This window comes from Acartia tonsa, chromosome 3 (assembly GCF_053477335.1).
Source record: "Acartia tonsa isolate MP-2025a chromosome 3, ASM5347733v1, whole genome shotgun sequence".
In the NCBI taxonomy this organism is placed as follows: domain Eukaryota; kingdom Metazoa; phylum Arthropoda; class Copepoda; order Calanoida; family Acartiidae; genus Acartia; species Acartia tonsa.
Window position 1 is genome coordinate 50,628,013 of NC_137262.1, and position 15,707 is coordinate 50,643,719.

General features: G+C 28.4%; 2 protein-coding genes across 3 annotated transcripts in view; both read left to right on the plus strand.

Moving 5' to 3' along the window:
• LOC145314934 (uncharacterized) overlaps window positions 1-15,707 on the plus strand; it is a 90,872-nt gene that overhangs the window by 4,302 nt on the left and 70,863 nt on the right. The window lies entirely within an intron of this gene.
• The window catches only part of LOC145314518 (piwi-like protein Ago3), a 366,650-nt gene continuing 356,524 nt past the window's right edge, over window positions 5,582-15,707 (plus strand). For both annotated transcript variants that reach the window (XM_080154451.1, XM_080154453.1), the window contains exon 1: window positions 5,582-5,600. The gene's annotated coding sequence lies outside the window, so the exon portion shown is untranslated. The remainder of the gene's footprint in view (window positions 5,601-15,707) is intronic.

Sequence of the window (15,707 nt, forward strand, 5' to 3'; positions counted from 1 at the left end):
AAAATATTGCAAGCATTTTTGTTTTTCACGCCAGCTTTAATTCTGGACAAAAATTTACACACGTTGTTAATCAATTTTAATTGTTAATAATTCAACCAAATCTGTGTATGACACCACACATACACACACACACAAACACACACACACATAAACACACACACACACACACAAACCCCCTGAGACACAAAAATTATATTGATCATAAATCTTAAAATATTAAGGAAGAGTTTTACAAGAATATTCTATCTATTTGATTTTCTAATATGTTTTATATTATAGTCCATACATAAAGACTTTTGGTTCAATTCGAACTATATTTCGAATTTAGATAACTTTGGACTTTTTAATTTTTACTGATTTTAATATTGTTTTAGTTATATTCTAAAAAGGCTCCTTAAACTTTGAATTAAAAAAATATGTCTGAAAATAATAATAGCTGATAATAACCAGTGTATCAATCATAATTAAGTTGTGTTTTATATATAACAAAATAATATATATATAATCTATTTGTAGCAGGGCATGGGTGTTATAGCTTTATATATTACAAAATAATATATATAATCTATTTGTAGCAGGGGTGCCATAGCTTTATATATTACAAAATAATATATATAATCTATTTGTAGCAGGGGTGCCATAGCTTTATATATTACAAAATAATATATATGATCTATTTTTAGCAGGGGTGCCATAGTTTTATGTATCACAAAATAATACATATAATTCTATTTTTAGCAGGGGTGCCATAGTTTTATATAACACAAAATAATCATTGCAAAATCATAATTTTTCCAAAAATATTTTTTCACTTTTGGAATTTGGAAACCATGTCTGGCGATTTGACTAAATTGATAAAGTTGGCATGTGAAGTTATTTGTAATGATAACTATACTATGCTTATTTAATCATGTGAGGAAAATATATCATTATTGTATTATTCATGTCATATAAATAACAAACAAACTACATATGCCAAAGTTATTAAAATAAAGTTATTCTTTAATGTAAGAAGTTACTAAAAAAATCTGCAATCTTTTATGGAAACATATCCCAGGATGGCTTGAAAACCGATTAATATCCGCTGGATTAGAACCGATTCTCAGTCATACTGAAAAATCATGTATAGTATCGTATTATATACAGCTTTTAGCGGTTATTAAAATAAAAAAAATATAAGATTGAAACCAGTTCATTAATAATACCATTTTATCTATTTTTTAAGGTTTTTTAATATACTAAGCAATGACAAATATTATAATTTTTATTTTGCAATGGATAGAGAGAATATATAATTTTCTTTTTCTATGGGTTGTATATTTTTGAAAACCTAGCTTTTTTCTATTTTTTTTTAAAATTCTATTTAGTTGTTTGATAAACTGTGTAATGAAACCATTATGGTTTCTATTTTCTATGGGTTTCATATTTTTGAATACCTAGATTTTTCTATTTTTTTTTATTCCGTGTAGTTGTTTGATATATTGTGCAATGACAAATATTCTGGACCTATATTCAATGGATAAAGAATAACATAATTATTAATATAAAATTGTATTTTAACCTTTAAATAGAAATTATCGGCGAAAAAAATTGCGCTTCCTACCCAAAAATTAGTTTTATTCTTCCATTTTCTTTTATCAAATGGGATTGGGACCTTTTACCCTGCCTTATAGATTTGACAATTAAATACCTAAAATATTACTCCATGGTTTAGAAATCCACTAGATGCACGCCCTCACCCTTTCCAACCTTGACTTTCAGATTTGCATATATATTAAGAGTTATATAACAGGGATATATGGGGAGTGAAATGTAGATTAAATGATTTAATCTCATTTTTCCGAAATATTTTGTCTTTGGTAGTTAGTATATAATGGTAAGCGGAGATAATTTTAACAGAAATTCCACTTTTCTCCTTACATTTAATAAGTTGCTCATACATAGGACTCTATAAGAAAGTAAACATAGATAAAGTGTCTTGCAGCTGACTATGCATATTAAGCAAATCTTGCAAACCTGATTATTAAAGATTAGAAATTCAAGCATACCGTTCAGAGATTTAAATATCATTTTATTTACATTGGCGTAATGTCCAAAATTAGGCATTTCTTCAAACACTCTTCTAATAATGAAATTATGATTATTTTTTTGAAATATACAAATACTAGAGGATATGGCAAACATGGATATAATTTCCAGTTGTCAAAACTATACTACACTTAGTATTCCATGTCACGGCTTGACACTTGAAAAGAATAAAGCTCACGATGCATTTCTAATCCAGGGATGAATGGATAGGTCAATACTAAGTAAATCTGAATTCACTTTTTTAATATTCATAAAATCCTATGTATGTTTACTAGCAGCTGCGCTCTAACATAGAGGGTCTCTATATTTGAAGTATATGGAAGGGTAGAAAAATAGCCTGAAACACTTTTTATAAAAAAATTCTCTAAAACCAACTTAGTACCTTTAATAAGCTTCACTTTAAAGAAGAATCATATCGGTTCAGCGGTTAGCGAGATACTTTGCTACGGACAAAAAATCTTACTGTAATTTGTATATTAGGGTATAATTAAAACACCCTAGTTTCATAGGAGACTTTCACCTAATAAGATTTTTATTAAATCCATTGTCCTATCCTTATATTCCTGATTGGTAACACCTACACTCCTATCATTCATTTAGGGTAACAAACAACAACTATCACAAACAAACAAGGATAATTCTGTCATGAAAAGCGAAGCTTTTCGAGATTTTGAGAATTAATTTATTAAAAGTGATGGTAGTTTCCTTCAAAGTATCTTACTATTTCTAAATAAAGTAAAAGGTTTTTTTTATTCATGATATGTAAGGTTATATTGAGGATAGGGTAGCCCTACGTAGGGTTAGGCCCAACGAGCCTAGTTTAAGCCTTAAAGAACAATATTCCATTTCTTTTAAAATATATGAATTTAAATAATACACAATCAATGCAATTTATTTCATATTAACAACCAATCTTTAAAAATGACATTAAATTATTTTTTAAAAATACAAAGAAAGACAAATTGGCATTAAACGGTCACCAATTTAATTTTGCACATTTACAATAATACACACTCTAAGAAATGACAAGAATTTTTTTTATTGCTTCATGAATAACGAGGGGTATCCACCCTTAGATGTGACTACATTCGCTCGTCTACCAACAAAAAATTCTACTTTAAACTCTCATTTCTAATCGAATGAACCATTTCAATCATAGATACTCTTTTTCCAAAATTTAAATTTTACAATCCTTTGTCACAATTACAATACGCAGTCGTAGCCGTTCCTCTCCTTTTAAAACTTTTATAAACAATAAGTCTTTTTATTTTTTTGTTTTCTTCTAAATAATTAACTTTTTAGAGTATGTTCTTTAATAGATTTGAAGTTTATGTTGATATCTCGCAACCCTTGTATTGGTTTAGATAATTTAGCTGCACACATTTTTCTTATACATTTTCCTTTCTTTTACCGATTGGACCCTTCCCCCCACAAAAAAAAAATAAAAAATAGAACTATATCGCATTGTTGTCTAAGGTATAAAAATCTACTATTGACATAATAACAAAATATATGATTGAAAAGGAACCGAGACTTTTGTCCAAAAAAAAACATTCTGTCCCTACCATTACCACGCCCTTAATTTTAATTTAAAAAAAATGCTTCTGGGGGGAAACTGTTTCCTACAAAAGTGATTAAAAGGATTTCCATATTTTTTTCCTGCAAATTTTAACTGTAATAAAACAGATGCATATATTTTAAAATTAAAACATTCTTTCTTATTAGAATGGTTAGATTCGGAATACAGAAATAAAGATAAAAGTATGTCAGCTAGAAATTTTTTAAAAAGTTAAATTAATAAATTTATTTTATATGGTTGTGAAATTAGGCTCATAAGTTTAGCAAAAATTAAAGTAATGCATTATTTTATTTCAAAAACAGTAATTTTTGAGCAAATATTATCAATTAATCTTAATATATAATGCTTTTTGTTGGATACAACATTAAATTAATAAATTGTAAGATATTATAAAAACCATTAACCAATGTATTCATCCTAATAGCAGCTACGCTCTAAGAACAATTTACCAGTTTCTTTATTTCTGTGCTTGCATCTGACAAAGTAATAGTTATGACAACGCCCCCGTACTTGTGTTTCTGTCTTATCTATTTTATACTTGGGCTCGGCAGCCGCGAGTCAGCTGCGTGTAAGCCTCAGTGAAATCATCATATAATGACTATAAACACAGCTGAATACCTAAACCTGTTCCGATACATAAAATCCAACTTTTCGTAATTTTTTGCTCACAAGCAAGTTTTAATTTGTGGCTTATGCGCAGCTGCTGAGCCCTGTTTCAGATTGTTCTATTTATGTTTATTAAGTGGTTCAAATTATAGAGGAACAGAACAATTCTTTTATATATCTACAACTACAACCTTTTATTTTTCTAAAATTAAACAGTTACCAAAAGCAAAATAATGCATACGTTATTGGAGGTAGATTAATTTGTCGTCCATTGTGTTATCCCTGCCTCAGTAAGCTTTAATCATGCAAATTATTTTTGTTCTTTTTCTTTACTAAAAATTTCAGCTGTCTATCTTTATTACTTAGTTGAAAAGTTTAAGTAAGTGAGAAAATCGTTGATTTAATAAAAACTAAAAATATTGATACAGACTGTAATTACGTTTTAAAGTGTGGTTTACCTTCCACCTTGACATTTATCAGAAATTTCTCTGTCTCTCATCTGGCTGTCATCACAGATACTCATTTATCTTTCATTTATTTTCATGGGGTAAAGATTTCAGTAAATAAGTAATCAGAAGAAAAAGATCTTTTTAACCTTACATTGAAGGACTAGCAGGTGAGCCCCTGGCATCTAGGGGCTTTGTATTTAAAGAAAGATGCTAGAAAATAGCTTGAAACCGATCCAAGACTTAAATCCAAGGAATATAATAACCTAAAACCACCCATTAACTTGAATGGAGAATTCGGTTCAGAAGTTATCGAAATCTTTAGCTTCAGACAAAAAAGCATACTACTTTATATAATAGAATTTATTGGCATACAGTTTCAATATATAGAATAGTGTTCATAGATTACTTTTTACCTTGAAGCTAAACAATAGCATGTTATTATTGTCACCCTCTAATATTTTTTTCAATATTTAAAAAAGAAATTAAATCTTAAAATAAAATCAGTAATCTTTATTTACATTTTTTTCAATTTATTTTTTGGTTAATTTATTTTTCCCTTAATCCATGATTTTTAACACAATGATTTGATATGATTATCGTGTTTAGATAAAGAAGAAAGGATGTATTGTTTCATATTGAAACACAATTATTGATATTTATGGAGTTTCTTTTGTGTCTCCAAACAGAGACTTATAAATTTTTGATTATTGTCAATGTTGATTATATAGCTATAATATTAAAGTTGTCAAAAAAAAAAGAATTAAAACACAAATTCAAACAATACCTACTGTTGCAATGTTAGATGGGTAATAGAATATGTGCAATTTTTAGGCCATAAAAAACGATCAAGCTAATATTGCCTGATTCACTTCTACAAGAGACAAAATGAATTGAAAATGATTGCTATAATCGAAATATATCTCAATGTCTTGAATAGTGTAATTTTTTAAAAATAGGTTGAAAAACATACTAACTTTAAAAAAAATAAAAAAATACAACTTGTAATTGTGAAAACTTAGAACTTTCTGGCAAAGAATGTGCAATCAAAGAGTTAAACATAAAAAGAATGATACATATTTTCTGTTAAAAGAGTTACTTCTTTTCCAATATAATTTTTAAAGGGAACATTGTAACACTAAATATGTAGCAATCATATTCATATTACATTGAATATATGAATTAATATTAGTAAACTGTATAATATATTGATAACCATGGAAAGAGGAAAGTAGTAAACTAAGAATTAGTCCAAAGATATGAGGGGGGGGGGGAGGACTTCAAATCAAATAAACCATTCAATAGATAAAGAGACCTAAATCAATGTTAAAAAGATAAACAATTGGTTCATTCAATTGTTTGGTTGAGAAAAAGAGTTGTAATTCCTAATTATTTACTTGTCTCTTTTCAAATATTTAACAATAAAACAGCCACAAAAACACATTGAAAAAAAGTTACAAGCTTTCTTTCAATTGTTCAGCATCTTAATTTATTTTATTGCCAAATTATTTGTCTTTATGTTTATCTTGCAGTTAGAGACATAACGGGATTAATTTCCATAATTATGGAGATACAACATCAAATTATCGATGGACGCGATTCAAATATCTTTTTAAGTGCATCTGTAATATTAATATTTCTGTCCGTCTGTCTGTCCATAGGACGGCTAGTTAATTGTTAGTTATTGTGACAGCATGTAATTAATTGTCAATAATGAAGAATGAATACTTGGGCTTGTAAATTAACTGTTTCAGTATCTTATGGTGATGCACAAAATTACCCCTTAACTTAAATAACCAATCAAAATTCAATAAAAGCAAACAAATATGAAACTGTTTTTACAAAACTTTGGGGACAGGTGTAATAAACCGCCCAATGCCCCCTTCGTCCCTGGAAGTATGTGGATATGTTTAGTGGTTTTATGACATGAGTATAATCACCACCACCCTCTCCACAATATCATAGTTAATGAGGGAAAAGGTTGAAAAAAACTTGGACATTTTTTTGTTGTTTCCCGTGTACTTTTTTGTTGGTTAAGTTTTTAGACTACAGTAGAATTTCTTTTCAATGGATAAAAATGGATAAAATCATATTTTTTCCTAGGCTATATGTGCTATAATGTAAAAATGAGACTAACATCTTTTCATCGTAGATATAGGTTACTAGAAGTAACTTTTAATGTTGTTAAACTGTTATGACAACCTAAAAATACAATTTATATAAAAAAAAGATTCCAATAGTCGATTTAAACATTGAAATAACATAATATAAACATAAAGCTCAAAGTTCATTGATAGTTCGAATTAAAATTCGAAAACTCTCTCCATATTTATTAGAACCTTTACTTAAAGACTAAAGCAGTAAAATCTAAAAATGTAATTGTTAATTTACTTTTAATAACCGCGAAACACATTTTTTCTGTGTAATTACAGTGTTTTCTACATTTTAAATATGTTAAACAGAGTGAATTCAGACGTTGAAAGCAAATTTTAATTTATAGTAAAGTGTCATTTTTTTCTAAAGTTTTTTTATTAATCTTTTAAAGCTGATCAATATCAAAATAGTGATTTTTTTAAATAAGACATTATTACTAAAGTCTAAAAACGATGTAATAACATAAAGTTTAACAAGTATCCTATGTTGCTGTTTTTAGATATTGGTTTTAACTGAAAATTAACATAAAATGATTCGCCTTCTTTGGATAAAATCTGCTAATTCATTTTATAACACAGTAACAACTATAACATGATTATTAAAATTTATGTTAAATTTGTACATTATGCTTATAATTTATAAAATTAGCAGAACACCTGCCATTTTCACATTTATTAACAATACTTTTTTTTTATAGTTGTTGAAATAAAATGATAGGCGAGGGATATGGCAACTAAGCAAAATTACTTTTGTCTTTAATTAGCCATTTGCTATTAATAAAGTCATTGTATTATATTATTAACTCTTAAGGCAAAACAGTATATCTTCATATGAAATATCCCTACCCCTTGAATTTAATTGTACGCAATAACTTGGATATGCCTAGCTGCTATCTATCTATCTACAAAGTAAGGCCTAGCTACTATCTATCTATCTACAAATTTAGGCCTAGCTAGAATTATCATCAAAAGTCTTATTGTCTTGGTCACACTTCATTTAATTGTACATCATCTCTCTCTAGCCATTTATCTATCTAGCCATCTAGCTATCTAGTATCTGTCTATCAATATATAAATCTCTTTTTATGATTCTATGGATGCGTTTAATAAAGTACTTTTCAAAGCAATAAAAAAAATTAAAACTTATTTCTCTTAGTAAAGAATTTTTAATTATAGTTTTATTTTATTTTGTAAAACATTCCATTATAACTTTTAAACACTTAAAAAAATGTTGGTCAACTTTATTTGTTCATTGAGTTTTCATATGTTGAATATTCATTCAAACTTGTAAACTTGTTTATAATCAAACCTAAAATAAAATGCTTAAAATTTGTTAATTAAGATATTATATTTGGTTTAGGTATGTTTACTTCTATCACAGTCTAGAATATGATTCCTTTCTACGGGAATCAAACTGGTTATACAAAAATCATGGTCAGCAAGGACCATCAAAAATTAATTTATTCTATGTTGTTTTATTTACGTGTCTGCTGACAATAAAACCTTGGTAAGGTTAGAAAGATTGTGAATTTTTGTGACTAAACATCAAATTTAAATAGTATAAATATTTTGTATTTGATTTTAGTACTTCCGAAGAATTTAAAATTTTGTTCTTGAATATTTAAATAACACATTAAGACGTAGATACAGGTGTCTTTTCTAAATATTTCTAGCGAATAATAAAACAAAAATGTAATCTAATAAAAACAAGAATGAGAAAAGACAAGACATACGGACTTAGAAATTACAGTGTAGCGGTATATTTCAAAAAATCAAAATAAAGAAGAAGATAATTTAATTTAATTTGAAAAAAGAAGAACAGTAAATATTAAATTAAATTCCTAAAAATCATTGTTAAAACTAATAAAATTTACTTGCAAAAAATTAGTATTTAAAAGCAAAAACTATTCAATTAAAACCACAAAAATGTGCAGCGCTACGGCGTAATACCTACATTTTAATAAACCATGGATAATAAAAAAAATATTTTTAATAGGGGGGCCTCTTTTTAGGTTAGTAACTTTTTGAAAGGAAAATTACTTTAATTGCATAATAAAGCACTTTTTTACCATGCCTGCCTATTTGAATAAGTTTTTAGCGCATGCTGCAGATATTGGCAGCTTTAATTTACTTGCAAATCTGCCATGCGTGAACACAAACAAAAGCAAGGTTGAGTGTGTTCATAAGTAGCGCAGCAATAATAATCTTAAGAACTTAAGAAGTTTTATATTGAGAAATTAAAGATATTTTCTGAGAAACGGTAATATAAAAATGGCGGCAGGATGCCGGTATGTTTTTATCAAAACAACTACTGGATCGAAATGGATCTTACTTTCAGTGAAGCTTCTATAGGTCCCGATAAGCTGATACGATCTGTTTCTAATTTGACGGTACCTCAAGCTATTTGAGAGAAATCACCTTAAAAAAATAATCAAATACCCTTTCCCCTTTTTATTATTAGACATTAAAGGTTATAATAGTTTCAATCTTAACAGGTGTAAAAAAAAATAAGTTACTGATAAAAATCAAGAGCTGGATCTTTGAATCATTTTAGTGGTGAGCCAGATCGGGGTGAGCAAACTTTCCACCAATGAGAGCACAGCATTTTTTAAAATGCCGCGCTGTGATTGGCTGAAATTCGGCTCACCCCGATCTGGCTCACCACTAAAATGATTTAAAGATTCAGTTAAGGTAAAAATTCTTTAAAAATGAATGTTATTAGAAAAAAATCAAACAGACAGACGAACACACATACTTAGTTAATGAGTAGCTGCGTTACCATAAAGAGAATGAAAGAAATAAAAAGGGAAAGAACTTTAATGGAGAGATATAGAATTATAGACATTCTGTCAGGTTGTGCAAAAATTATTTGCCGATAATTGGCGGTATTTTGCAAGCAGTGAAACCAAACTCATTTGTTAACAACCGTAGTACTGTATAGTAGTTATCAATACACTAGATTTTTAAACATATGGAGTAAATCATATATATTCTAAAATGTATAGTTTAATGTAATTGAATCTTTGTATATTGGTGGATTTAAAGATTTAAAAATATTGTTTGCTTAGAATACAATTTCCAGAATTTATTTCAATTTCTTAATAATTTTTTTATAATTTGAAATTTAAATACTCGTAGCTTTATATTCCTTTGGTACACCGAGGGTTCTTATTAATAGCCCAAAACCATGGTATGTCCAGTAAGTGTATCTATTAAGAGTTCTAGTCAAATCTGTCCATTGGTTTGCGAGATATCAATATCAGACAGACAAACAGACATCGAACATTATTTTATTTTTCAAAATCTTTAATGATTCTTTATTTATGCAGATATATAAAACAAAGCTCTGAACTATAAAATGATAATTTAGGTTTTGTCTGGCGGATATAATAAATTAAAAGTTTTGTTGGCTTCAAAATTTCAATCCCATGGCTAGAGTAGTGTGGCGGATGAGACTCTGTATGATTGTCTAGAGAGAAAAATCTTTTTTTTTGTTTGTAATTTTCTAATAGAAATAAGAAATATTTGAGAAATCTTTATCCATTATCTATATTATGACAAACACTAAGCAATATTGATATTTTCCTATTTTATAAAGTAGTGAATTTTTTTTGTCTATTTATTCAGGCTATTATGTTTTAGATCTAAGCCTTGGGATGGTTTTACGCTGTTTTTCTGCCCTCTTCTTATCCCTTTGAATACAGATTTCCTGATGCCAGGGGTGCAGCAACTAGTTGTTATTATAAAACTGATATTATGACTATTCAGTCTCGATTCGGTTTTCATTAAGGATCAAAAAAATCTCTCTAACATATCAAAGCAGGTTTCACTAGCCTTACTATAGAACATTCCAAAGTTGGTGTGTAATAAATCATAATTTTACAAATGGCAAAAAAACTGCCATAATTCTAAAAAATTGTGTGTTTTTCGCCATTAAAATAATCATTGAAAAAAGTACCACTTAGGTTTTATTTTTGAATTATTAGGTAAATTGAATCAAATCAAGATAGTAAAGCTTTCGAAAGAAAGAACTTAAATGTTGTAGTTGATTTTCTTTTTTTTACCTGTTTTTGCTGACCTTTTCTCTCCAAGTACATAGCCGCTAACACTCTGAAGGGTATATTTGCTTTTGTAGATGCAAGTTTCTGCGCCCCTTGCATCTAGTGTCTTTCTCTATAAGGTGTGTATGAATCCCACCCCCCCCCCCCTTAAATACTAGTTCGACTTATTTCCGGCCGTTATTGAGATCCTAAGAAACCTAGGAGAGAGACAAAATACCATTTTTTGTATTGGATAAAATATAAAAATGTACTGTAAATCAAACGATATGGGTAGATAGAAAAACAATATTTTTTCTGTTTTCTATCACACATCGCATATAATATTTGGTGTGACATAACTGTCGCATAAGGTCTTGTTTATTTCCTAATACATTGCATTGACAAAAGCCACCAAATCCGCGAAAAACTATACTACAACTCAAACTACTCATTCTTATTTGATTAATTATTAAACATTCCATTTTAATTATATGCTATGCTATTTTGTCTTTTAGCATTTTGAAACAGTTTGAAATTATGATGTTAGCGGAAGTTAAGTAACATCATAATATCATTATTAATATTTATTGTGATAATAACATTTGCATATATCAGTTGAGTGGTTGGGTGAATTCTCATAACATAAGAATATCTTCCAAACCATACAAAAATGCGGTAAACTTGTTATGGTTTAGAGTAATAATTATATTAATATAGGATTTCAAAATGTAAATGTTTTAAATTTTAGCTACTACACTTATATAGTTTAGGAGTTGTTCCCTGTAGACAAGATCAATATAGTTCATGAGATGGTTTTAGACTATCCCTTTCTTCTCACTACAAAACAGATCCCTCGATGATAGAGGGAAGCTATTAGAAAAGTATAAAGTTATTAATCTCTTTTGGACAATCTTACTTTTAAGTCATTTGGAGTTGAATTAGTAATCTTAATTAAGAGAGGAAAAATATTTCAACCACCCAACATTATAATATAGATAAATATTATGGTTAGGAACCATATTTTTGATTAAAACAAAACAATATCTCTACAAGTAAATATGAAAAAAATCACAGATTAACCTTAACAAAATTTTATTAAAAATTTTAAATGCTAACAAGTAAGATTACGGTTAAAGTTTTCGGAAAAATTTTTTACAAAAAAAATATATGTCATTCTTAATGGTGTAAGTAGTATTACTGACCCTTGCTAGGGATAAGACAATGACCGATGAATTGATGTACATCCATAATTATTAAACACAAAATATCCCCTTCTGTAGAATACAATTAGTGGTTAAAACATTTAAACACTCAATTTAATGAACCAATCAATCAGAATTCAATAAATTCCCCCAAAGTTATTTAGTTAACGAATAAAAAACATTATAATAACAAATTTTGGGACTAGTGTAATAAATAGCCCAATGTCCCCTCCCTACAAACATATTTTTAGAATATCTTCCCCTCTAATAAATATATTTCCCAAATGCCAAACCGGTCGAAAGCAGTTTTTGGTGAACTTAAAATAACTTTTATTCCCACTACTAGATAGATATGGTTGCTCTGGGCTTTTGGTAAATTGTTTTATTATTAAAATTTAAATTGGCAGAAACGATTACCTAAGTGACTCATTTTAGCAATTTAGTTATTTACCACAAAAATGTTACTTTTTCCAAAAATAAATGAAGCAATATATACAATTATCTTAAAAATAACAGTAACGTATTGTGCAGTACAGATAGAAAGGGTTAAAAAATCCAAAAGAGATTTGGTTCGCTTTCGAAATCTTACATAACTGTTACCTAAAGTATTTTACTAAGTTAAAAATCAATAAAACAATTTTAATACTACTAAATTAGAGCATAATCATAACTAACCGTTTAGTAACCGACGTACGGACGGGCCGACCCCAAATTTTAAAATAGCTTCGCCTTTGAAAAGTATTAAGTAAATTAACCTAAATTAGTCATAGCTACTCCCAGGTACTAGACTATTAAAGTGCATACTTACTTAAAATCAATGTTTCATTGATTTTCTGAGTCATTACAATTCTTTATTTCTAACAGGGTTTTAGGTATATGCTGATAGAAGATAAGATTACAGAAAATAAATATTTGAAAATTGAAGGGTAAATTTGGAGAAGCACTTATTTTACACCTATACTTTTCCACCAATAAAAATGTAATTTTACATTTTACAATATATTAATTTCCCTATATGAATAATATTTAACCTACGAAAATGAGATTTTTCTAAAAAGTGCCATATTCCTGGTCCAATAAGATTTTTTTCTCCATTGCCCAATCCCTGTATCCCATTTTTTTATCATGACCAAAATCATTTAGTTAAAAATTCCCCAAGCTTTATATTTATCATTCTCTGCAGGGATCAGGGATAAGGGATGGGAAACGTAAGAAAATATTATTCCAGGCCTATTTTCCAACTAGGCCTAAAAAACTAGTTTCGGGATGACGCAGTAGTTAGATTTGAAAACTATGAACAATGATGAAATAGCTATTATATGAATGCAAAGAAAAAAAGTATAGAATAGAATTCAGGTAGTTGATTCCACAAAATATAATAAAAACTTTTCAAAGAACCAATTTGTTAGTGGCTTTAAGTAGAATCCCGTTAAGATGGTCATTATTTCGCCACCCCCCCCCCCCCCATTTAAAAAAAAGTTTTTTTTGAGATGGTTAAATCTGATTTATTTTCAAACATTTTAAGGAGGGATCTACTTCACCCCAAAATTTGTATTTAGAAATGAACACCGCTTTAGCCCCCCAGCTTTAATAAATAAATTAAGTAGATTTGAATAAGTACATGGGTAACATTCTATCAACAAATTGTTCCATAGCATACATATAAATTAAGAATTTTTAAAAAAATTAATTTTACGTTAAATATTAACAGAAAAGTTCAATTAAGTGTGCATTAATTTTTACCAAAATTAATGAAAAAATTTTTTTAACAAAACACAGTACACTTTTATTTACATATTGAACTAGTTTTGTATTTGTAATCATTTAGGTGGGTTATCAATTCCACATGAAATGTAACTTTTAAATTGTCTAAAGACAATGAGTTTTTCACATTGTTCTAAAGTATAAAATGTTGAATCCTACTCAGTCTTCAAAAAACGATCTCTCAATTTATGTTTTGCTATATGGACATTTATTAATGTGTAGGTTTAATAAAAAGTTGATGTGATTGAACGTCATATATATTGTTGTCCTTCTGATAGCAGAAACTTTCCATTGTTGTCTTTCTAATAGCAGAAATTTATGTTTGCTTGAATTAATTTAGCCAATAATGAACTGGGGGACGCGTTTGTTATTAATAATTGGTTAATGCTAAAAGCAAGTTTCAGGTTATTGGATATTGGCCTACAGCCAATGAGGAACTGGCGAAAATGAGTTGATTTTATAGGCAAAAAAGAAAAGTTGCCCCATCACTTTTAAAAGGAGGCTGAGACCTAATTTTCGGCCAGGTTTCCCATCCCTTATCCCTTGCAGGGATCTAGAGATAAGACGATAGATTGTTGGTTAATTTTTATCCAAACAAGGATGACAACATCCATAAAAGCGAAGCACTGAATCGGTAGGACAAACGGACATTAACACTTGTATAGTGTCTGAACTGAATAATCAGAATATAAATGTATAAGAGTCAAAGCAAAATTGTAAGTAAATTTGTCGAAAAACTGCTTGATACAGGATAATGTTTTTGGACATACTTACATCTTTAGGACTTGATTATAGAGTTGCTTCGCTTAAAATATTGTTCATTGTTGTCCCAGGAATCAATATACCAAAAATCAGATCAAACAGATAATTAGATCACATAAAAATTTGTTGTTAAAAAAGTAGAAAAATCAACATGTTTAAAATGGACGTACGGACATTCTGGTAATGATTATAGAGTTGCTACGCTATCTAAATCGTACCTAACTACTAGAGGAATCACCATGCAAAGTTTGAAATCGATAGGACAATTCTAACATGCCTAAATTAACGAATAAAAGCTAACTATCTCGGACGGACGGACGGACGGACAGACCGACCCTAATTATAGAAAAGCTTCGCTTTTAAAAAAGGAACTATGACTTTGGTAGCTTTTAATTGTTTCGGAAAGAACAATTTGAAGATTTTTTAACCACTATTATTCTCTTCTTCCCTGATAAATAAATTTTAATAAAGCTAATCTATTATTAAACTATTATTATACTATTATATGTATGACTAATAAACAGGGATAAAGGAAAGGACATTGGAAAAAATAGAAAAGGACAAATGAATGCTTATAGGAGTCTTCCTGTTCATTATTATATATATTGATTATATGAACAGATGTAATAGTAATTCTAAAAGTTTATAATGTCGTCGTAAATATCATCTGTAAAATGTTAGTCATGACCATTTAATCAAACAACTTATAGTCGATATTCTAATGCTGTATGTCAACATAAAGACATTTTTTACAGCCTGAATAATTTATCTTTCATTTACTTATCCCTGTATTCCTGATAATAATACAAACCAAATGTTAATGATTGCTTTATGTCTAGCTAATTATTTAATGAACCCTTTTATAGAAAGCTTTTTTCAGTTATGAGTAAAAAATATATATTGATAATTTTAGTAGCTAGAGGGCTTTGTAGTAAGTCTGTCGTTGATACCAACACAACCATGGCTTAAAGACTTCGGGTCATAAAAGAAGTTTTTAAAAAAGTGGTTATGGCTAATATAAAATAGATTTTATATATATACTAATGACAAAATTGATATTGACTTTT